The sequence below is a fragment of the Salvelinus fontinalis genome, chromosome 13 (assembly GCF_029448725.1).
Source record: "Salvelinus fontinalis isolate EN_2023a chromosome 13, ASM2944872v1, whole genome shotgun sequence".
Lineage (NCBI taxonomy): Eukaryota > Metazoa > Chordata > Actinopteri > Salmoniformes > Salmonidae > Salvelinus > Salvelinus fontinalis.
In genome coordinates, this window is record NC_074677.1 from 4,793,814 (window position 1) to 4,818,653 (window position 24,840).

Below are 24,840 nucleotides of genomic sequence, written 5' to 3' on the forward strand. Positions count from 1 at the left end.
GATTTTTGGATATAAATATGAACCTTATCGAACAAAACATACATGTATTGTGTAACATGAAGTCTTATGAGTGTCATCTGATGAAGATCATCAAAGGTTAGTGATTCATTTTATCTCTATTTCTGCTTTTTGTGACTCCTTTCTTTGGCTGGAAAATGTCTCTGTGTGTTTTTGTGACTAGGCTCTGACCTAACATAATCATATGGTGTGCTTTTGCTGTAAAGTATTTTTGAAATCGGACACGATGGGTAGATTAACAAGAAGTTAAGCTTTAATTTGGTTTATTGCACTTGTGAATGTATGAAAGGTACATATTTAAAAAATAGCGGAACCCCTAGCCATAAGAAGTTTTAACTTTGTTTGTCCATAGATGTTTTCGAGTCCGAAAATGACCGAAAACAGCTTCTGGACATCAGAACAGCGATAACTCGAATTGGATGAAAATGCCCCTAATCCCCAGAACTCAAAAGAGCAAGCAGAGAAAGAGAGGCAGGCAAGGCAATACTTACATAAGTATTCACACCCCTGAGTCAATCATTTGTAGAAGCACCTTTGGCAGTGATTACAGCTGCAAGTCTTTCTGGGTAAGTCTCTAAGAGCTTTCCACACCTGGATTGTGCAACATTTGCCCATTATTTTTTATTTATTATTCAAGTTCTGTCAAATTGGTTGTTGATCATTGCTAAATAACAATTTTCAGGTCTTGCCATAGATTTTCAAGTAGATTTAAGTCAAAACTGTAACTCGGCCACTCAGGAACATTCACTCTCTTCTTGGTAAACAACTCCAGTGTTGACTTGGCCTTGTGTTTTGGGTTATTGTTCTGCTTAAAGGTAAATTAATCTCCCAGTGTCTGGTGGAAAGCAGACTGAACCAAGTTTTCCTCTAGGATTTTGCCTGTGCTTAGCTTCATTCCGTTGTTGTATTCTTAAACTCCCAAGTCCTTAATGATTACAAGCATACCCATAACATGATGCAGCCACCACTATGCTTGAAAATATGGAGAGTGGTACTCAGTAATGTGTTGTATTGGATTTGCCCCAAACATAACGTTTTGTATTCAGGACAAAAAGTGAAATGCTTTGCCAAATGTTTTGAAGTATCACTTTAGTGCCTTGCTCCAAATAGGATGCATGTTTTGGAATATTTTCATTCTGTAGAGGCCTCCTTCTTTTCACTCTGTCAATTAGAGTAGTATTGTTGTCACACCTGCTCCCGTTTCCCCTCCCTTGCACTCGAGGGCAACAAGCTGCCCTTCTTTACATGCACCTGTCACCATCATTACGTGCAGCAGTGCTCATTGGACTCACCTGGACTCCTTCACTTTGTTGATTAACCCCTGTATATCTGTTTGTTCCTCGGTGGTGTTCCCTGTGTCCTCATTAATGGTTATTATGTGTTCCTGTCCAGACGCTGTTCCTGTTCCGTTTAAAGTCCGTCAGCTATTAAACCTTCACTCCCTGTACCTGCTTCTCATCTCCTGCGTCAATCCTTACAATTATGGAGTAACTACAATGTTGTCAATCCATCCTCACTTTTCTCCTTTCACAGACATTCAACTCCGTAACTGTTTTAAAGTCACAATTGGCTTCATGGTGAAATCCCTGAGCGGTTTCCTTCCTCTCCGGCAACTGAGTTAGGAAGGACACTTGTATCTTTGCAGTGACTAGGTGTATTGATACACCATCCAAAGTGTAATTGATAACTTCACCAAGCTCAAAAGGATATTCAATATGTGCTGCTTTTTAACTTTTAACCATCTACCAATAGGTGCCCCACTTTGCGAGGCATTAGAAAACCTCCCTGGTCTTTGTGATTTAATCTGTGTTTGAAATTCACTGATCGACTTACATTTAATTGTATATGTGCGGTACAGAGATGAGTTAGTCATTCAAACCCTAATATTGCACATAGAGTGAGCACATGCAAGTTTTGTGACTTGTTAAGCAAATCTTTACTCCTGAACTTATTTAGGCTTGCCATAACAAAGGGGTAGAATACTTATTGACTCAAGACATTTCAGCTTGTTACGCTCATCGTTTGAATGAGGAGACTAAGGTGCAGCGTGGTAGGCGAACATCTTACTTTTATAAGAAAAAACACAGAAAAACAATAAAATCCAAAACGAACGTAAAGTTCTGCAGGCTACACAGCAACTTTACAACATCAAGATCCCACAAACTAAGGTGGAAAAATGGCTGCCTAAGTATGATCCCCAATCAGAGACAACGATAGACAGCTGCCTCTGATTGGGAACCATACCAGGCCAACATAGAAATACAACATAGATTGCCCACCCTAGGCACACCCTGACCTAACCAAATAGAGAATAAAAAGGCTCTCTAAGGTCAGGGCGTGATACAGCTTCTCATTTCTAATTAGTTTGTAAAAAAAAATCGAAACATAACTCCCCTTTGACATTATCGGGTATTGTGTGTATGCCAGTGATAATTTTTTTAAATATTTAATACATTTTAAATTCAGGCTGTAACACCATAAATGTGGAAAAAGTCAAGGGGTATGAATATTTTCAGGCACTGTACAGGCACTGTACATCTCGCTGGTTTTCTATGCATTGTCAAGACCAGACGGCAGACTCGGGTGAGACAAAGTGAGGGGGGGGGGGGTGTCTCTTTGTTAACAACAGCTGGTGCGCAACCTCTAATGTTAAGGAAGTCTCAAGCACTCCACCACTACCACATATTTACAGTACTAAATCCATGTGTATGTATAGTGCATATGTTATTGTGGGTGTGTGTGTGTGTATGCATGTGTCTGTGCCAATGTTTATGTTGCTTCACAGTCCCTGCTGTTCCATAAGGTGTTTTTCATTAGTTTTTTAAATCTAATTTTACTGCTTGCGTCAGTTACTTGAGTTCCATGTAGTCATGGCTCTATGTAGTACTGTGCGCCTCCCATAGTCTGTTCTGGACTTTGGGACTGTGATGAGAACTCTTGTGGCATGTCTTGTGGGGTATGCATAGGTGTCCGAGCATACCCAGCAGCCGACTATGATCGATAATATCTAACAAGACTTCAGTGCAGGTCTCTGACCTCCTGCCTACAGGCTGGAGATCTCTGACTTCCTCCCTATAAGCCGTCTCATCGTTTTCGGTAATCAGGCCTACACTGTTGTCATCAGCAAACTTAATGATGGTGTTGGAGTCGTGTTTGGCCACACAGTCGTGGGTGAACAGGGAGTACAGGAGGGGACTAAGCACGCACCCCTGAGGGGCCCCAATGTTGAGGATCAGTGTGGCAGATTTGTTGTTGTCTACCCTTACCACCTTGGGGCGACCCATCAGGAAGTCCAGGGCACAGGTACTATGGTGGTTTGCTTGAAACACATAGGTATTACAAACTCGGTCAGGGAGAGGTTGAAAATGTCAGTGAAAACACTTGCCAGTTGGTCCGCGCATTTTTTAAGTACACATCCTTGGAATCCGTCTGGCCCCGCGGCTTTGTGAATATTGACCTGTTTAAAGGTCTTGCTCACATCGGCTACCGACAGCGTTATCACACAGGCGTCCTGAACAGCTGGTGCTCTCATGCATGCTGGTTGGGATATGTCGATGTCGTCGATGTACTTATTGATGAATCCGATGACTGAGGTGGTATACTCCTCAATGCCATTGGATGAATCACAGAGCATATTCCAGTGTGTGCTAGCAAAACAGTCCCGTAGTGTAGCATCCACATCATCTGACCACTTCCGTATTGAGCGAGTCACTAGTACCTCCTGCTTTAGTTGTTGCTTGTAAGCAGGAATCAGGAGGATAGAATTATGGTCAGATTTTCCAAATGGAGCGTGAGGGAGAGCTTTGTATGCATCTCTGTGTGTGGAGTAAAGGTGGTCTAGAGTTTTTTTTCCCTGTGGTTGCATATGCGACATGCTGGTAGAAACGAGGTAAAACAGATTTAAGTTTGTCAGCATTAAAGTCTCCGGCCATTAGGAGCGCCACTTCTGGATGAGCATTTTCTTGTTTTCTTATCCTGTTGCAAGTCCCTTTTCCCCTACCTCTATGTACATATCTAGGTCAATTCCCTTGTACCCCTGCACATCTGTCACGTTCTGACCATAGTTCTTGTGTGTTTTGTTTGTTTTAGTGTTGGTCAGGACGGGAGCTGGGTGGGCATTCTATGTTGTGTGTCTAGTTTGTCTGTTTCTATGTTTGGCCTAATATGGTTCTCAATCAGAGGCAGGTGTTTTGTGTTGTCTCTGATTGGGAATCATATATAGGTGGCTTGTTTTGTGTTGGGGTTTGTGGGTGGTTGTTTCCTGTCTCTGTGTTTTCTCTGCACCAGCTAGGACTGTATCGGTTTGCCACATTTTGTTATTTTGTAATTGTTAAGTGTTCACTGTTTATTCAGTATTAAATATGTTGAGCACCAACTACGCTGCGTCTTTGTCCGATCCCTGTTACACCGTCTCTTCTCGTGAAGAGAGGGAAGGCTGCCGTTACAGAACCACCCACCAATCTCGGACCAAGCAGCGTAGCAACGGGCAGCAGCAGCAGCAGCGAGTTCAGGAGTGGACATGGGAGGATGAGCTGGACGGAAAAGGACCCTGGGCAGAGCCAGAGGAATGTCGCCGCCCCAAAGCAAAGCTGGAGGCAGCAAAAGCAGAGAGGCGGCATTATGAAGCGCTAGCAAGGCAGAGCGGCTGGAAGCCCGAAAGGCTTCCCCAAAAATGTATTGGGGGGGGATAAAGGGGAGTGTAGCTGGGTCAAGTAGGAGACTTGCGCCAACTCCCCCTGCTTACCGTAAGGAGCCAAGGATGGAACCAGAGCCGGTGAGGGCGGTATTGGAGTTGAGCGAAGTAGAGACTGTGAAGGATCTAATGGGGGAATTGGAGGAGAGAGAAATTAGGGATTTGCTGGTTTGGTGCATGAGGCACGACATCCGCCCGACGGAGCATGTCGGGGATTTGATGTCACCTGAGTCAGCTCTCCATACTCGTCCTGAGGTGCGGGCTAGCCGTCTGGTGAAGACTGTGCCAGCCTCACGCACCAGGCCTCCTGTGCGCCTTCCTAGCCCTGCACGTCCTGTGCCAGCTCAGCGCACCAGCTCTCCTGTGGCAGCCCCATGCACCAGCTCTCCTGTGGCAGCCCCATGCACCAGCTCTCCGGTGCCGGCGCCACGTACCAGGCCTCCAGTTCCAGCACCCCGCACTCGCCTTGAGGTGCGTGCCCTGAGCCCAGTACGATCGGTGCCAACACCACGCACCAGGCTTCCTGCGCGTCTCCAGAACTCTGTTCCTCCTCCACGCACTCTCCCTGTGGTGCGTGTCTCCAGCCCGGTACCACCAGTTCCGGCACCACGCACCAAGCTTACTGTGCGTATCCAGAGCCCTGTACGCACTGTTCCTTCTCTCCGCACTCGCACTGAGGTGCGTGCCCTCAGCCCTGGTACCACCAGTGCCGGTACCACACACCAGGTGTATAGTGCGCCTCGAGAGTCCAGTGTGCCCTGTTCCTGCTCCCCGCACTAGCCTTGAGGTGCGTGTCTACAAACCGGTACCTGAGCTGCCTGCCTGCCCAGCGCCATCTGAGCCATCCGCCTGCCCAGCGCCATCTGAGCCATCCGTCTGCCCAGCGCCATCTGAGCCATCCGTCTGCCCAGAGCCATCTGAGCCATCCGTCTGCCCAGCGCCATCTGAGCCATCCGTCTGCCCAGCGCCATCTGAGCCATCCGTCTGCCCAGCACCATCTGAGCCATCCGTCTACCCAGCGTCATCTGAGCCACCCGTCTGTCCCGAGCCATTAGAGCCGTCCGTCAGTCAGGAGCTGCCAGAGCCGCCAGCCAGTCAAGAGCTGCCAGAGCCGCCAGCCAGTCAGGAGCTGCCAGAGCCGCCAGTCAGTTAGGAGCTGCCAGAGCCGCCGGCCAGTCATGAGCTGCCCTCCAGTCATGAGCCGCCCGCCAGTCATGAGCCGCCCTCCAGTCATGAGCCGCCCTCCAGTCATGAGCCGCCCTCCAGTCATGAGCCGCCCTCCAGTCATGAGCTGCCCTCCAGTCATGAGCTGCCCTCCAGTCATGAGCTGCCCTCCAGTCATGAGCTGCCCTCCAGTCATGAGCTGCCCTCTAGTCCGGGGCTGCCATTCACTCCGGAGCTGCCATTCAGTCCGGAGCTGCCATTCAGTCCGGAGCTGCCATTCAGTCCGGAGCTGCCATTCAGTCCGGAGCGGCCATTCGTCCGGAGCTACCTCTCTGTCCTGAGCTACCTCTCGGTTCGGAGCTGTCTCCTCAGTCTGATGGGGCCCTTTGTGAGGGTTCCTAGGCCAAGGTCGGTGGCGAGGGTCGGCACTCAAAGGACGCTAAGGAGGGGGACAAAGACAATGGTGGAGTGGTGTCCTCGTCCAGCGGAGGAGCCGCCACCGCGGACAGATGCCCACCCAGACCCCCCCCTAGAGTTTTAGGGGGTGCGTTCGGAGTCCGCACCTTAGGAGGGGGGTACTGTCACGTTCTGACCATAGTTCTTGTGTGTTTTGCTTGTTTTAGTGTTGGTCAGGACGTGAGCTGGGTGGGCATTCTATGTTGTGTGTCTAGTTTGTCTGTTTCTATTTTTGGCCTAATATGGTTCTCAATCAGAGGCAGGTGTTTTGTGTTGTCTCTGATTGGGAATCATATATAGGTGGCTTGTTTTGTGTTGGGGTTTGTGGGTGGTTGTTTCCTGTCTCTGTGTTTTCTCTGCACCAGCTAGGACTGTATCGGTTTGCCACATTTTGTTATTTTGTAATTGTTAAGTGTTCACTGTTTATTCAGTATTAAATATGTTGAGCACCAACTACGCTGCGTCTTTGTCCGATCCCTGTTACACCCTCTCTTCTCATGAAGAGAGGGAAGGCTGCCGTTACAACATCGACTTGGTACTGGTACCCCATGTATATGGCCAAGTTATCGTTATGCATTGTGTATTTATTATTCATGTTATTCTCAAAATTGAAATGATATTATTTTTCCATTTCTCTCTGCATTGTTGGGAAGGGCCCGTAAGTAAGCATTTCACTGTTAGTCTACACCTGTTGTTTACGAAGCATGTGACAAACATTTGATTTGATTTAACACTAATCCAGACGCTTATAACAAGTCCCGCTACGCCCTCCGACGAGCCATCAAACAGGCAAAGTGTCAATAAGGGACTAAGATCAAATCCTACTACGCTGGTTCTGACGCTCAACGGATGTGGCAGGGCTTGCAAACTTTCATGGAGAAACCCAGCCGCGATCTGCCTAGCTACGCAATCCAACCATCCGAGCTAAATGCCTTCAATGCTCACTTCGAGGTAAGCAACACTGAACCATGTATGAAAGCACCAGCTGTTCCGGACGACTGTGTGATCTCGCTCTCCGTTGCCGATGTAAGTAAGACCTATAAACAGGTTAACATTCACAAGGCCGCGGGGCCAGACGGAATACCAGGATGCGTACTCAGAGCTTGTGCTGACCAGCTGGCAAGTGTCTTCACTGACATTTTCAATCTATTCCTGACCCGGTCTGTAATACCAAATTGTTTCAAGCAGACCACCATAGCAGAACACCATAGTGCTCCAGAAAATGACAGATTGTGCCTAAATGACTATCGCTCCATAGCACTCACATTTATAGCGATGAAATGTTTTGAAAGACTGTTCATGGCTCATATCAACACCATCGTCCCAGACACCCTGGAGCCAATCCAATTCTCATACCCCAACAGAGCCACAGATGACGGGTCGAGAGCTTCAATTCCTCTGTGTCCACATTACTAAGGAATTAACATGGTACACACACACCCACACAGTTTTGAAGAGGGCATGAGAGCGCCTCTTCCCCCTTGGGAGGCTGAAAAGATTTGGTATGTGCTCTAAGATTCTCAAAAAATTTCTACAGCTGCACCAATGAGCACATCTTGACCGGTTGCATCACCGCTTGGTATGGGACCTGCAAGGCACCAACCGCAAGGCGCTACAGATGGTGGTGAGTATGGCCCAGTACGTCACTGGGGCCGAGCTCCCTGACATCCAGGACCTCTATACCAGAGGGTGTCAGAGGAAGTCTCAATTTTATTTGAAAGAGCCACCCAAGGCACAGACTGTTTTCTCTGTTACCGCACGACAGAAACCAACAGGACCCTGAGCAGCTTCTACTGCCAAGCGATAAGACTGCTAAACAAGACTGCTAAATAGCTAATCAAATGGCTACCTAGACTACCTGCATTGACAATTTTTTGCATTAATTCTCTTGCACTGACCATGCACACACACACACACACACACACACACACACACACACACACACACACACACACACACACACACACACACACACACACACACACACACACACACACACACAGTTGCCTAGTCACTTTACCCATACCTAAATGTACATAGCCACCTCAATTACCTCGTTCCCCTGCACGTCAGTCCAGGTACTCCCTGTATATAGCCATGTTATTACCTCGTTCCCCTGCACATCAGTCCAGGTACTCCCTGTATATAGCCATGTTATTACCTCGTTCCCCTGCACATCAGTCCAGGTACTCCCTGTATATAGCCATGTTATTACCTCGTTCCCCTGCACATCAGTCCAGGTACTCCCTGTATATAGCCATGTTATTACTTCATTCCCCTGCACATCAGTCCAGGTACTCCCTGTATATAGCCATGTTATTACCTCGTTCCCCTGCACATCAGTCCAGGTAATCCCTGTATATAGCCATGTTATTACCTCGTTCCCCTGCACATCAGTCCAGGTACTCCCTGTATATAGCCATGTTATTACCTCGTTCCCCTGCACATCAGTCCAGGTACTCCCTGTATATAGCCATGTTATTACCTCATTCCCCTGCACATCAGTCCAGGTACTTCCTGTATATAGCCATGTTATTACCTCATTCCCCTGCACATCAGTCCAGGTACTCCCTGTATATAGCCATGTTATTTTTTTACTTGTCATTGCTACTCACTCTCTATTTATTCCTTATGTCACTATTTCTGTTCTTTTACGAAGCATGTGACAAATACCATTTGATTTGATTTGAATGGTGTGCTAATGGTAACATCAGCTTTGAGGGGCATTCTCCATAGCAATTATTGTGAGTCTCCCTTACTGAATCTCACAATGCCACACGTCCAAGTTTTGTACTCACTCAAAATGAGGAAGCTAGTGAAGGTTAAACTTGAATGTACTCAAACTACTTCTTTCAAATCTTCTAAAAGTTGAGGTCACTATACCACCAATGAAGTTCCCACATGATTTTTCTTTGCATAGTGAATTATTCCACGTCGTATGGTTTAAAAAGATACCAACTTTAAAGTATTGAGCTAATCAAATGTGATGACGTGTGCTTCCTTAACCCATCTGTGAAGACATGTCTTGATTGCCTTGTGTCAACTGCTCATTAGCGCAATTGTGGCAAAGTACATTTATACATAAACAAATTATGCTATTCGTGGTTCTTCGTAATTACGAATTCACAGGTAACTTACAAAATAATGTAAACACTTGAGTAAATTAGGGATACAAAGTATACTGAAAGCAATTGCTTCCACACAGGTGTGGTTCCTGAGTTAATTAAGCAATAAAAAATAAAAATACGTTTTATTTAACCCCTATTTTACAAGGTAAGTTAACTGAGAACACATTCTCATTTACAGCAACGACCTGGGGAATAGTTACAGAGGAGAGGAGGTGGGATGAATGAGTCAATTAATATTAACATCCCGTCATCTATAAAAATGCTGGGCAGGCAAAAGAAAATTGTGATTATTTTGGCTACCATGGCTATGCCCCATAGGAAGACAATGCCCTAATCCACAGGGAACAAGTGATCATTAAAATGGTTTGATGAACATGAAAACTTTGTTAGCCATATGCCATGGCCGTCTCAGTCACCAGATCTCAATCCAAGTGAAAATTTATGGGAGATTCTGGAATGGTGCCTGAGACAGATTTTTCCACCACCATCAACCAAACACCAAATGATGGAATGTCTTGTGGAAGAATGGTGTCGCATCCCTCCAATAGAGTTCCAGATATTGCAAAATTCAGGGAAATTTCCAGAAATCCTGGTTGGAGGCTCCCGGATATCCTGCTATATTCCCTCATGATTCCGGGACCCTCCAACCGGGATTTTGGGAAAACCAGTGAATTTATCAAAAGTTCCAGGAATTTTGCAACCCTAGTCCAGACACTAGTTCTGGCTTGTTCTGGTCCGATGCCCTATTAAGACACTTTATATTGGTGTTTCATTTATTTTGGCAGTTACCTGTAGATTTGTACACTACCGTTCAAACGTTTGGGGTCACTTAGAAATGTCCTTGTTTTTTAAAGAAAAGCACATTTTTTGTCCATTAAAATAACATAAAATTGATCAGAAATACAGTGTAGATGTGTTGTAAATGTTGTGTTGTAAATGACTATTGTAGATGCTGGCCTTCCAGACAGAATTCCTCTGTTCAGTGTCTGTGTTCTTTTGCCCAGCTTAATCTTTTCTTTCTTTTGGCCAGTCTGAGTTATGGCTTTTTCTTTGCAACTCTGCCTAGAAGGCCAGCATCCCGGAGTTGCCTCTTCACTGTTAATGTTGAGACTGTTTTTTTGCCGGTACTATTTCATGAAGCTGCCAGTTGAATACTTGTGAGGCATCTGTTTCTCAAACTAGACACTCTAATGTACTTGTCCTCTTGCGCAGTTGTGCACCGGGGCCTCCCACTCCTCTTTCTATTCTGGTTAGGGCCAGTTTGCGCTGTTCTGTGAATGGAGTAGTACACAGCGTTGTACGAGATCTCCAGTTTCTTGGCAATTTTTCGCATGGAATAGCCTTCATTTCTCAGAACAAGAATAGACTGACGAGTTTCAGAAGTGTTCTTTGTTTCTGTCCCTTTTGAGACTGTAATCGAGCCCACAAATGCTGATGCTCCATTTACTCAACTAGTCTAAAGAAGGGCAGTTTTATTGCTTCTTTAGTCAGAAAAAAAGTTTTCAGCTGTGTTAACATAATTGCAAAAGGTTTTTCTAATGATCAATTAGCCTTTTAAAATGATAAACTTGGATTAGCTAACACAACGTGCCAATGGAACAGAGGAGGGATGGTTGCTGATAATGGGCCTCTGAACGACTATGTAGATATTCCATAAAAAATCTGCCGTTTCCAGCTACAATAGTCATTTACAATATTAACATTGTCTACACTTTATTTCGGATACATTTTAATGTTATTTTATCAGACAAATTTTTTTTTCTTTTCTTTTAAAAACAAGGACATTTCTAAGTGACCCCAAACTTTTGAACGGTAGTGTCTGTCTCCATGTGAAATGTCCGTGTGAAAACCAAGATAAAGTCTCTGGTCAATCAGACCTACAGTCTACCAAGGAAACAGAAAACGGTGCAGCCACATCCCCTATAACCTAACGAGCGACTGGCCTTTCACACCTTTAACCCAACATTCACATTACACCCATCCTCAAAGTGAAAGAAACCCTTCCTCTGTCTGTCTCATACTCTGCCCTCTCAGGGAAACGGGAAAAACAGGATAAGGGAGCTTGTCACGTTCCTGACCTTGTTTTCCTTTTGTATAGTTGTGTTTAGTGGGTCAGGACGTGAGCTGGGTGGGCAGTCTGTGTTGTTTGTTCTATGTTAAGTGTCAGGTTTAATTGACCTTGTATGGCTCTCAATCAGAGGCAGGTGTTTTACGTTTTCCTCTGATTGAGAACCATACATAGGTAGGTTGTTTCACATTGTTTGTTGTGGGTGGTTGTCTTCCGTGTCTGTATATGTTGCACCACACGGGACTGTTTCGGTTTGTCGTTCGTGTATGTAGTCTGTTCCTGTTCGTGCGTTCTTCGTATATTGTAAGTTCTCAAGTCCAGGTCTGTCTACATCGTTTATTTGTTTTGTAGTTTGTTGAAGTGTTTTTCGTGTTTCGTCTATCATTTAAATAAATCAGTATGTCAAACTATCACGCTGCGCATTGGTCCTCTGATCCTTCTCGCCTCTCCTCGTCTGAGGAGGAGGAGGACGAAGTAGACGAGCGTTACAGAGCTAGAAATGACAAGTGAGAATAAATGGTGATACTAAATGGTTAAGGTGATATACTGACTGTACATGGGGAGAGAGAAGGATGAAAGATCACGATCTGTCCACTAGAGCTGAGAATGCATTGTGACGTCACTAATGGAATCATCAAGCCAGCAGTGCACAGCCTCTGAGGGCTACAGTATTAAAACCCGCACTGAAGTCCTCTCACACTAAAGCCCTCGCGCTGACCTACAAAATGTCATCTCACCATCCAATCCCCTGTTATTGCTGTATGCTACTATTACCGTGAGCATTGAAATGAATCAATGGCCTACTGAACCAACACAGTGCATAATGTACAGAACAGGCTTTGAGGTGGATACGGCAGGAACAAATACACTGAACTGCATGTCTCCTGCCCTCTGCCATGTCTTCAGATCACAGTGGCACGGCCATGACCTGGGATTTGTGGGAAACCTGTCCTAGTGTACTGCTCCGCTCGCCATTTCCTCACACCCATGCTGTTTAGCCCCAGTCCCCCCCCCCCCTAGCTCTCTCCTCCCCCTAAAGGCTCATTTATATTCCAGCAGTCTCTTCCAGACACAGAGCACACCAGCAGCCACAACACCATCAATACTGCATCCCATCTTATCCTGCACAGCCCGCACACAGCTCCTTAAGCCAAAGAGGACAAACGCTCTTCTTGACTATGAAAATGATCATCTCGGTAACAAATCATCTAATGAATTCACTCTGGATTCTCACAATGTTTATTGGCTGTATCTTCCTCTCTCAGTCTGTCCCAGCTCTATTTCGCTATCAAGATTATATCTTGTTGTCTGAATATCCCTCAATATTGTATTCTAGACATGTTTTTGTGATGTTCTGGATTTTGATTGGAACATGTTTAGGGCACACACAGACACAGACGCACGCACGCACGCACGCACGCACACACACACAGGCCAAGAACAAACAATTGCGACCAAATGAGAATAGGCGCTGTGTTTGGTAATGGTTGAACCGGGGAGCAGAAGTACATGACAGCAGATGTTGCATGGAGCCAAACTGCTCTTAAGGGAGTGGTTGACTCGGCTTTCCGTGGCTGTGAAGGCGTGCATCGGCCCTGGTTCATTATGAGGCTCTCCTGCTCTACCTGAAATCCTCCGCCATATGGCTGTGGTTGACACAGGGCCCACACACACCCCTGAACACTGACTGCAGAGTGCAAGCTGTACACGCAGACACTTATATGTCCTCATTTCTCCACGGTGATTGATGACCCACATCACCTGCCAGGAAATAGGTGAATAGAAGGTGGAGGAGAATAGAGGGTGGAGGGAATAGAGGGTGGAGGGAATAGAGGGTGGAGGGAATATAGGGTGGAGGGAATATAGGGTGGAGAGAATAGAGGGTGGAGGGAATAGAGGGAATAGAGGGTGGAGGGAATAGAGGGTGGAGGGAATATAGGGTGGAGAGAATAGAGGGTGGAGGGAATAGAGGGAATAGAGGGTGGAGGGAATAGAGGGTGGAGGGAATAGAGGGAATAGAGGGTGGAGGAGAATAGAGGGTGGAGGGAATAGAGGGTGGAGGAAACAGAGGGTGGAGGGAATAAAGGGAATAGAGGGTGGAAGGAATAGAGGGTGGAAGGAATAGAGGGTGGAGGGAATAGAGGGTGGATGGAATAGAGGGTGGAGGGAATAGAGGGTGGAGGGAATAGAGGGTGGAGGGAATAGAGGGTGGAGGGAATAGAGGGTGGAGGGAATAGAGGGTGGAGGGAATAGAGGGTGGAGGGAATAGAGGGTGGAGCGAATAAAGGGTGGAGAGAATAAAGGGAATAGAGGGTGCAGGGAATAGAGGGTGGAGAGAATAGAGGGTGGAGAGAATAGAGGGTGGAGAGAATAGAGGGTGGAGGGAATAGAGGGTGGAGGGAATAAAGGGTGGAGGGAATAGAGGGTGGAGAGAATAAAGGGTGGAGGGAATAGAGGGTGGAGAGAATAGAGGGTGGATGGAATAGAGGGTGTAGGGAATATAGGGTGCAGGGAATAGAGGGTGGAGGGAATAGAGGGTGGAGGGAATAAAGGGTGGAGGGAATAGAGGGTGGAGAGAATAAAGGGTGGAGAGAATAAAGGGAAAAGAGGGTGGAGGGAATAGAGAGTGGAAGGAATAGAGGGTGGAGAGAATAGAGGGTGGAGGGAATAGAGATACCTCCCAAAGCAACTGCTCTATCCCTCTCGATCGCGCATTCTTCTGTTTCTTATGGAGCAGTCATAAAATAAAATAAATGGGACAAGTAGGCGAACAATGGATTATTGTCATTGTACTTAATTACCACGTTTCTTGCGCAAAACTATGTGGAATATTGGCCTGTTGGAAACTACAACTCCTTACTATGTCGCACAGTTCAGGCTTGATCCAATTTATCGCTAGACAAACTGCACACTGAGTTCACCCCCAAAAAACGATGATGATCAATTAGTTGTATAAAAACAGAAAAATAACCAAAATGTCAATTAATCGCTCAGCACTACTCTCTTTTGCCCTCAATTCTGTCTCATAAGATCATATTCATAACGCGACACCTCAAATAGCTATCCATTGTAAAGTCTATCCATGTAAAGTCTATCCATTGTAAAGTCTATCCATGTAAAGTCTATCTATGGTAAAGTCTATACCATGTAAAGTCTATCCATGTAAAGTCTATCCATGTAAAGTCTATTCATGTAAAGTCTATACCATGTAAAGTCTATCCATGTAAAGTCTATTCATGTAAAGTCTATCCATGTAAAGTCTATCTATGGTAAAGTCTATCCATGTAAAGTCTATCTATGGTAAAGTCTATCCATGTAAAGTCTATCCATTTAAAGTCTATCCATGTAAAGTCTATCCATGTAAAGTCTATCCATGTAAAGTCTATCCATGTAAAGTCTATCCATGTAAAGTCTATCTATGGTAAAGTCTATCCATGTAAAGTCTATCTATGGTAAAGTCTATCTATGGTAAAGTCTATCTATGGTAAAGACTATCCATGTAAAGTCTATCTATGGTAAAGTCTATCTATGGTAAAGTCTATCTATGGTAAAGTCTATCTATGGTAAAGTCTATCTATGGTAAAGTCTATCCATGGTAAAGTCTATCCATGTAAAGTCTATACCATGGTAAAGTCTATCCATGTAAAGTCTATCCATGTAAAGTCTATCTATGGTAAAATCTATCTATGGTAAAGTCTATCTATGGTAAAGTCTATCCATGGTAAAGTCTATCCATGGTAAAGTCTATCCATGTAAAGTCTATCTATGGTAAAAGTCTATCTATGGTAAAGTCTATCCATGTAAAGTCTATCCATGTAAAGTCTATCTATGGTAAAGTCTATCTATGGTAAAGTCTATCTATGGTAAAAGTCTATCTATGGTAAAGTCTATCCATGTAAAGTCTATCCATGGTAAAGTCTATCTATGGTAAAGTCTATCCATGTAAAGTCTATCCATGTAAAGTCTATCTATGGTAAAGTCTATCTATGGTAAAGTCTATCTATGGTAAAGTCTATCTATGGTAAAAGTCTATCCATGTAAAGTCTATCCATTGTAAAGTCTATCTATGGTAAAGTCTAGCTATGGTAAAGTCTGTCCATGGTAAAAGTCTATCCATGTAAAGTCTATCCATTGTAAAGTCTATCTATGGTAAAGTCTATCTATGGTAAAAGTCTATCCATTGTAAAGTCTATCCATGTAAAGTCTATCCATTGTAAAGTCTATCCATTGTAAAGTCTATTCATGTAAAGTCTATCTATGGTAAAGTCTATCTATGGTAAAAGTCTATCCATGTAAAGTCTATCCATGTAAAGTCTATCTATGGTAAAGTCTATCCATGTAAAGTCTATCTATGGTAAAGTCTATCTATGGTAAAGTCTATCTATGGTAAAGTCTATCTATGGTAAAGTCTATCTATGGTAAAGTCTATCTATGGTAAAGTCTATACCATGTAAAGTCTATCTATGGTAAAGTCTATCCATGTAAAGTCTATCCATTGTAAAGTCTATCCATTGTAAAGTCTATCCATGGTAAAGTCTATCTATGGTAAAGTCTATCCATGTAAAGTCTATACCATGTAAAGTCTATCCATTGTAAAGTCTATACCATGTAAAGTCTATCCATGGTAAAGTCTATCTATGGTAAAGTCTATCCATGTAAAGTCTATCCATGTAAAGTCTATCCATGTAAAGTCTATCTATGGTAAAGTCTATCTATGGTAAAGTCTATCCATGTAAAGTCTATCCATGTGAAGTCTATCCATTGTAAAGTCTATCCATGTAAAGTCTATCCATGTAAAGTCTATCCATGTAAAGTCTATCCATGTAAAGTCTATCCATGTAAAGTCTATCCATGTGAAGTCTATCCATTGTAAAGTCTATCCATGTAAAGTCTATCCATGTAAAGTCTATCCATGTAAAGTCTATCCATGTAAAGTCTATCTATGGTAAAGTCTATCCATGTAAAGTCTATCTATGGTAAAGTCTATCTATGGTAAAGTCTATCTATGGTAAAGTCTATCCATGTAAAGTCTATCTATGGTAAAGTCTATCTATGTAAAGTCTATTTATGGTAAAGTCTATCCATGTAAAGTCTATCCATGTAAAGTCTATCTATGGTAAAGTCTATCTATGGTAAAGTCTATCCATGGTAAAGTCCATCTATGGTAAAGTCTATCCATGTAAAGTCTATCCATGGTACAGTCTATCTATGGTAAAGTCTATCCATGTAAAGTCTATCTATGGTAAAGTCTATCCATGTAAAGTCTATCCATGTAAAGTCTATCCATGTAAAGTCTATCTATGGTAAAGTCTATCTATGGTAAAGTCTATCCATGGTAAAGTCTATCTATGGTAAAGTCTATCCATGTAAAGTCTATCTATGGTAAAGTCTATCCATGTAAAGTCTATCTATGGTAAAAGTCTATCCATGTAAAGTCTATCTATGGTAAAAGTCTATCCATGTAAAGTCTATCTATGGTAAAGTCTATCCATGTAAAGTCTATTCATGGTAAAGTCTATCTATGGTAAAAGTCTATCTATGGTAAAAGTCTATCCATGTAAAGTCTATCTATGGTAAAGTCTATCTATGGTAAAGTCTATCCATGTAAAGTCTATCCATGGTAAAGTCTATTCATGGTAAAGTCTATCTATGGTAAAAGTCTGTCCATGGTAAAAGTCTATCCATGTAAAGTTTATCCATGTAAAGTCTATTCATGGTAAAGTCTATCTATGGTAAAAGTCTATCTATGGTAAAAGTCTATCCATGGTAAAAGTCTATCCATGTAAAGTCTATCTATGGTAAAGTCTATCTATGGTAAAGTCTATCTATGGTAAAAGTCTATCTATGGTAAAAGTCTATCCATGTAAAGTCTATCTATGGTAAAGTCTATCTATGGTAAAAGTCTATCCATGTAAAGTCTATCTATGGTAAAGTCTATCCATGTAAAGTCTATCCATGGTAAAGTCTATTCATGGTAAAGTCTATCTATGGTAAAAGTCTGTCCATGGTAAAAGTCTATCCATGTAAAGTTTATCCATGTAAAGTCTATTCATGGTAAAGTCTATCTATGGTAAAAGTCTATCTATGGTAAAAGTCTATCCATGGTAAAAGTCTATCCATGTAAAGTCTATCTATGGTAAAGTCTATCTATGGTAAAAGTCTATCCATGGTAAGGTCTATCTATGGTAAAGTCTATCTATGGTAAAGTCTATCTATGGTAAAGTCTATCTATGGTAAAGTCTATCTATGGTAAAGTCTATCCATGTAAAGTCTATCTATGGTAAAGTCTATCTATGGTAAAAGTCTATCCATGTAAAGTCTATCTATGGTAAAGTCTATCTATGGTAAAGTCTATCTATGGTAAAGTCTATCTATGGTAAAGTCTATCCATGTAAAGTCTATCTATGGTAAAGTCTATCTATGGTAAAAGTCTATCCATGTAAAGTCTATCTATGGTAAAGTCTATCTATGGTAAAGTCTATCTATGGTTTAGTCTATCCATGGTAAAGTATATCTATGGTAAAGTCTATCTATGGTAAAGTCTATCTATGGTAAAGTCTATCTATGGTAAAGTCTATCTATGGTAAAGTCTATCTATGGTAAAGTCTATCTATGGTAAAAGTCTATCCATGTAAAGTCTATCTATGGTAAAGTCTATCCATGTAAAGTCTATCTATGGTAAAAGTCTATCTATGGTAAAAGTCTATCTATGGTAAAAGTCTATCTATGGTAAAGTCTATCTATGGTAAAAGTCTATCTATGGTAAAGTCTATCTATGGTAAAGTCTATCTATGTAAAGTCTATCCATGTAAAGTCTATCTATGGTAAAGTCTATCTATGTAAAGTCTATCTATGGTAAAGTCTATCTATGGTAAAGTCTATCTATGGTAAAGTCTATCTATGGTAAAGTCTATCCATGTAAAGTCTATCCATGGTAAAGTCTATTCATGGTAAAGTCTATCTATGGTAAAAGTCTGTCCATGGTAAAAGTCTATCCATGTAAAGTTTATCCATGTAAAGTCTATTCATGGTAAAGTCTATCTATGGTAAAGTCTATCTATGGTAAAGTCTATCTATGGTAAAGTCTATCTATGGTAAAGTCTATCTATGGTAAAGTCTATCTATGGTAAAGTCTATCTATGGTAAAGTCTATCTATGGTAAAAGTCTATCTATGGTAAAGTCTATCTATGGTAAAGTCTATCCATGGTAAAAGTCTATCTATGGTAAAGTCTATCTATGGTAAAGTCTATCCATGGTAAAAGTCTATCCATGGTAAAAGTCTATCCATGGTAAAAGTGCTGTGTGGTGTTTGAGTGAGGTGAGGATAAGGTGAGCCATGGCTTCAGGTGTGGAAGGCAGACTGTTTAGTATCCTCAGTGGGTTTCTACAGAGCTGCATATTCAACCCAGAGAGTCCATCCTGCATGACGCCTGTCTTCCTTTGATCTCGAACAGAGTTTCTCTCACAGGGCACACTGAATAATGCTGAGAGTGAGAGATGCAGTTCTGTGTGCAGCCTTAGAAGTTAATTCCACATCAAACCCATCTTAGGACCACAGGCAAAAGCTTAGGTTGTGTCACCATACCTACAAAGTGAAAAGGTCAAATTAAAAGTTCACAATAAAACCTGCACCCACTGTGTATTTGTCTTTCTACTTATTATGGATCCCGATTAGTTCCTGCCAAGGCAGCAGCTTCTCTTCCTGGGGTTTGTTATGGATCCCCATTAGTTCCTACCAAGGCAGCAGCTTCTCTTCCTGGGGTTTGTTATGGATCCCGATTAGTTCCTGCCAAGGCAGCAGCTTCTCTTCCTGGGGTTTATTATGGATCCCCATTAGTTCCTGCCAAGGCAGCAGCTTCTCTTCCTGGGGTTTGTTATGGATCCCCATTAGTTCCTGCCAAGGCAGCAGCTTCTCTTCCTGGGGTTTATTATGGATCCCGATTAGTTCCTGCCAAGGCAGCAGCTTCTCTTCCTGGGGTTATTATGGATCCCGATTAGTTCCTGCCAAGACAGCAGCTTCTCTTCCTGGGGTTTATTATGGATCCCGATTAGTTCCTGCCAAGGCAGCAGCTACTCTTCTGGGGTTTATTATGGATCCCGATTAGTTCCTGCCAAGACAGCAGCTTCTCTTCCTGGGGTTTGTTATGGATCCCCATTAGTTCCTGCCAAGGCAGCAGCTTCTCTTCCTGGGGTTTGTTATGGATCCCCATTAGTTCCTGCCAAGGCAGCAGCTTCTCTTCCTGGGGTTATTATGGATCCCGATTAGTTCCTGCCAAGACAGCAGCTTCTCTTCCTGGGGTTTATTATGGATCCCGATTAGTTCCTGCCAAGGCAGCAGCTACTCTTCTGGGGTTTATTATGGATCCCGATTAGTTCCTGCCAAGACAGCAGCTTCTCTTCCTGGGGTTTATTATGGATCCCGATTAGTTCCTGCCAAGGCAGCAGCTACTCTTCTGGGGTTTATTATGGATCCCGATTAGTTCCTGCCAAGACAGCAGCTTCTCTTCCTGGGGTTTGTTATGGATCCCCATTAGTTTGACCTCTTTTACTTTTACTTCACTACATTCCTAAAGAAAACTTTTTAATCCCTACATTTCCCTGACACCTAAAAGTACTCGTTACATTTTGAATGCTTAGCAGGACAAGAAAATGTTCCAATTCACACACTTATCAAGAGAACATCCGTGGTCATCCCTAATACCTGATCTGGCACATTTACTTTAACTCAAATGCTTTTGTTTTGTAAATGATGTCTGAGTGTTGGAGTATTCCCCTGGCTATCCATAAATTTTAAAAACAAGAAAATCGTGCCACCTGATTTGCTTAATATAAGGAATTTGAAATGATTTATACTCTTACTTTGAAACTTAAGTACATTTTAGTAATTACATTTACTTTTGATACTTATTAAGTATATTTAAAACCAAATACTTTTAGACTTTAACTCAAGTAGTATTTTACTGGGCAACCTTTACTTTTACCTGAGTTATTTTCCATTAAGGTATCTTTACTTTTACTCAAGTATGACAATTGGGTACTTTTTCTACCACTGCATTTAACTACAGGGTGGCCAATCTTATCTCTGCACAGGTGAATCTTTTAACATTACAGTTTGCGGCTCCTTTACATTTTCCACCGTCTCGATAACGCGCCTTTCAACAGTTCTGTCAGACACAGGCATGTATTTTATTTTTCAGATGATTGTGTCTTTGTTAGGCCAATCCATTAAATAAAGTCTGCTAAATTCTGAGGAAAGCCTCCTTGACATATTCCACATTAGTAAATGGTTTTCCATGTTTAGCAATGCACTGAGCAACTTTATAGCTTCCTTCTGTAGCTTGATTTTTTGACTGCATATAGATTTGTAAACACACTCCTTTGCTTTTCATACCTGGACACGGCCTTGTTGATTCCTTCAGCCTTGTCCTCCTCATCCTTTAAGTTTTTCTCATGTCTCGTTTCAAAATGACGCCATACACTTGATGTCTGACAAACAACAGTTTTATAACAGAGAGCGCAAACAGATCGGTCATTCAGTAAAACTAATCCATATTCCTTTGTCCAAGAGGCAATAAGTGAGCGGCCATCTGCCTTATTTTTCTTTGCTGATGACCTTTTGCACTCTGAACTTTTTTAAATATCAAAAAAGGCTTGCTACCTGAAAGCCATGTGAAAAGGAATCTCTCATTTTCAATGCTGCCTTGGTTTTCAATTTGGCGGGACAGGCAGGTAGTCTTCCACTGAACTAATAATATGAAACTCCTGCAAAATCTTGAAAGTACAACCGATTGGCAAACATACTGCAAATTGGCTAATCAGGTTTCACATACATTGGGAACTAAAACATTGCAGTGAATTCCAATGAAATTTCGAAACCAATACATGCAATTTCAATTATTTTCTCCAGTTAATAAAAAATCAATAAACTGGCAAAAATAAGTGAGATAATAAACATCAAGCCACGGCTTAGCATGCCACACCCCCCAATTTTGTTTTTTATAAATGATTGTTATTATCATATTTTTTTTGTTGGGGGGGGGGTGGCTTACCATGCCGTGCAAAGGCCTTATGTTATCGACACCTGCTCTATGTTGTACTGTGCACCTCCCATAGTTTGTTCTGGACTTGGGGATTGTGAAGTGAGGGGCCTAGACAGCTGCCCTGGGGAATTCCTGAATTCCACAATTTTTTCCAAAAGTTTACTAAGGGTTGGTTACAGGTTGATTGATTGGCTATTTGAGCCAGTAAAGGGGCTTACTATTCTTGAGTAGTGGAATTACTTTAGCTTCCCTCCAGGCCTGAGTGCACACACATTCTAGTAGGCTAGATTGAAGGTGTGGCTTGTCATTGTTGATAGACAAAAAAATAAATAATTGCTTCTTCCACACTCACTTTACAAAATTCAAAATGACAATGCCTGTTTTTCACAATTTGATCAGTTATACTTGGATGTGTCGTGTCAGCATTTGTTGCTGGCATGTCATGCCTATGTTTGCTAATGTTGGGAAAAATCATTAAAGTAGTTGGCAATATCAGTGGGTTTTGTGATGAATCTGATTCAATGAATGATAGAGCTGAGTTTGCCTTTTTGCCCAAAATGTCATTTAAGGTGCTCCAAAGCATTTTATATCATTCTTCATGTCATTTATATTTGTTTCATAGTGTAGTTTCTTCTTCTTTTTATTCAGTTTAGTCACATGATTTCTGAATTTGCAGTACGCTTGCCAATTGGTTGTGCAGCCAGACCTATTTCCCATTCCTTTTGCCTCATCCCTCTCAACCATACCATTTTTTGGGCCTCCCGGGTGGCGCAGTGGTCTAGGGCACTGCATCGCCTAGCGCCCAGAGACCGGGAGGTCCGTGGGGCGACGCACAATTGGCCTAGCGTCGTCCGGGTTAGGGAGGGTTTGGCCGGTAGGGATATCCTTGTCTCATTGCGCACCAGGGACTCCTGTGGCGGGCCGGGCGCAGTCCACGCTAACCAAGGTCGCCAGGTGCACGGTGTTTCCTCCGACACATTGGTGCGGCTGGCTTCCGGGTCAGATGCGCGCTGTGTTAAGAAGCAGTGCGGCTTGGTTGGGTTGTGTTTCGGAGGACGCATGGCTTTCGACCTTCGTCTCTCCCGAGCCAGTTGTAGCGATGAGACAAGATAGTAACTACTAACAATTGGATACCACAAAATTGGGGAGAAAAAGAGGGGTCAAATTTACATACAAAAATAACATGCAATTTTTCAATTCCTCATCAATCCGCAGGGATTTAACAGTTTGTTTTAACAGTCATTTTCTTAATGGGTGCATGCTTATTAGTAACTGGGGTAAGCAATCAAAAACATAGGAATCACTACAAGACATATTGAATGACCCCTTATACACTATATTAGGCCCAGCCTTTGGAACTTTGTTTTTTCTAGATATGGCTACTATATTGTGATCTCTACATCTGATGGTTTTGGATGTTATAAAACCCATTTCTGCAGCATTAGTAAAGATGTGTTCAGTACATGTTGATGATTTAATTCCTGTGCTGTTTGTAACTACCCTGGTAGGTTGACTGATAACCTGAACCAGGTTGTAGGCACTAGTTAAAGTTTGAAGCTTTCTCTCGAGTGGGGAGCCTGATCAAAGACAGTCAATATTGAAATTACCCAGAAAATATACCTCTCTGTTGATATCACATACTATACATGATCAAGCATTTCACACATGTTATCCTGATACTGACTGTTAGCACTTGGTTGTCTATAGCATCTTCCCAACAGAATGGGCTTTAGGTGAGACAGGTGAACTTGTAGCCATATTACTTCAATAGTATTTAACATGAGATCCTCTCTAAGCTTTCCAGGAATGTGGCTCTGAATATAAACGGCAACACCTTTGCATTTCTCTCTTTTCTGTGGATGTTATAACCTATTATCTAACTGAGTTTCTAACAAATTGTAAACCGATTCAGGAAACTAGGCATATGTTGCAAGTCACGACTTCACAGGAGAGCTGTTTGAACTTAAAACATTTTTTTTAATCAAAATGCTTTTTTCTCTAATTTTGACAGAAAGTGGTTTCATTTCAAGTGTACTGTTAGCTAGCTAACATTAGCTGGCTGGGTCGCTAGCTAACGTTGTGTATGATGTTATTCTTCGTATCTCAGACACATTTGCTTTAGTTATAGCCATTGAACCTGGTTGATAAGCTACCTGCAGATTTATGCAAGGTACTAACATTATGAGTTGTGATTATGGTCCATTGTTTAGCTAGCTAGCTGCATGTCTTAACAGAAGACTCCACTCTGATTTTGACAAAGTATTTTCATTTCAAGTTAGTGTACTGTTAGCTAGCTAGCTAACATTAGCTGGCTGGCTCGCTAACTAAAGTTATGTCATGCGTTGGGATTCATTGTTGACCTAGCTAGCTATCTAGCTACATTTCTTAACAAAAGACTCTCATCTTAGTGTGCCAGAGCGCAGAATAACTGATGAATTTTTGAATGCTCAAGACCCGTTGAATATGTCTGGTGTCAGTAAACGTTGGCAACAAAGTGTAATTAATTTGTTGCCAGCAGCACTGTTACAGTCATCGACGCTCTGGATAACATGAAAACTGCCTAACCAGCTCTGCTAGGGGGAGTAAAATGGTCAGAGTGGGGTGGTCTCTCATTATGTGTCTGCAAGTAGCTAGACAATGTTAGCCAGTTAGCTTGGGTACTTGACTGTCGTTGTGACATCAGAGCTTTCGGAACAACCCTACTTATTGGCCAGAGCGTCTAGTTACCTCTATGAATGCGAAACGCTCTGAATTTACGAACGGACAATCTGACAGCACAATTGCAGTCACCAACGCTCTGGATAACATACTGTAACAGCCTAACCAGCTCTGCTAGGGCGAGTAAAGCTGTTCTCTCTCTTGTCTGGAAGTAGCTGGCAAGTTAGTACAGAATGCACAGATCAACCCTTAAAGAGATGGGTGGGGCTAAGGCTTAAGAGGGTGTGAACTAGAGGTCGACCGATTATTGGAGGACCAAAAAAAAACGATACCAATTAATCGGACGATTTTTAAACATTTATTTATTTATTTATTTGTAATAATGACCATTACAACAATACTGAATGAACACTTTTATTTGAACGTAATATAATACATCAATCAAATCAATTTAGGCTAAAATAAACAATGAAACATGTTCAATTTGGTTTACATAATGCAAAAACAAAATGTTGGAGAAGAAAGTAAAAGTGCAATATGTGCCATGTAAAAAAGCTAACGTTTAAGTTCCTTGCTCAGAACATGAGAACATATGAAAGCTGGTGGTTCCTTTA

At 42.5% G+C, this 24,840-nt stretch overlaps 1 protein-coding gene across 3 annotated transcripts in view; it reads right to left on the reverse strand.

Annotated features, from left to right (window-relative positions):
- LOC129867968 (teneurin-2-like) overlaps nt 1-24,840 on the reverse strand; it is a 355,999-nt gene that overhangs the window by 256,449 nt on the left and 74,710 nt on the right. The gene's annotated exons all lie outside the window — the stretch shown is intronic.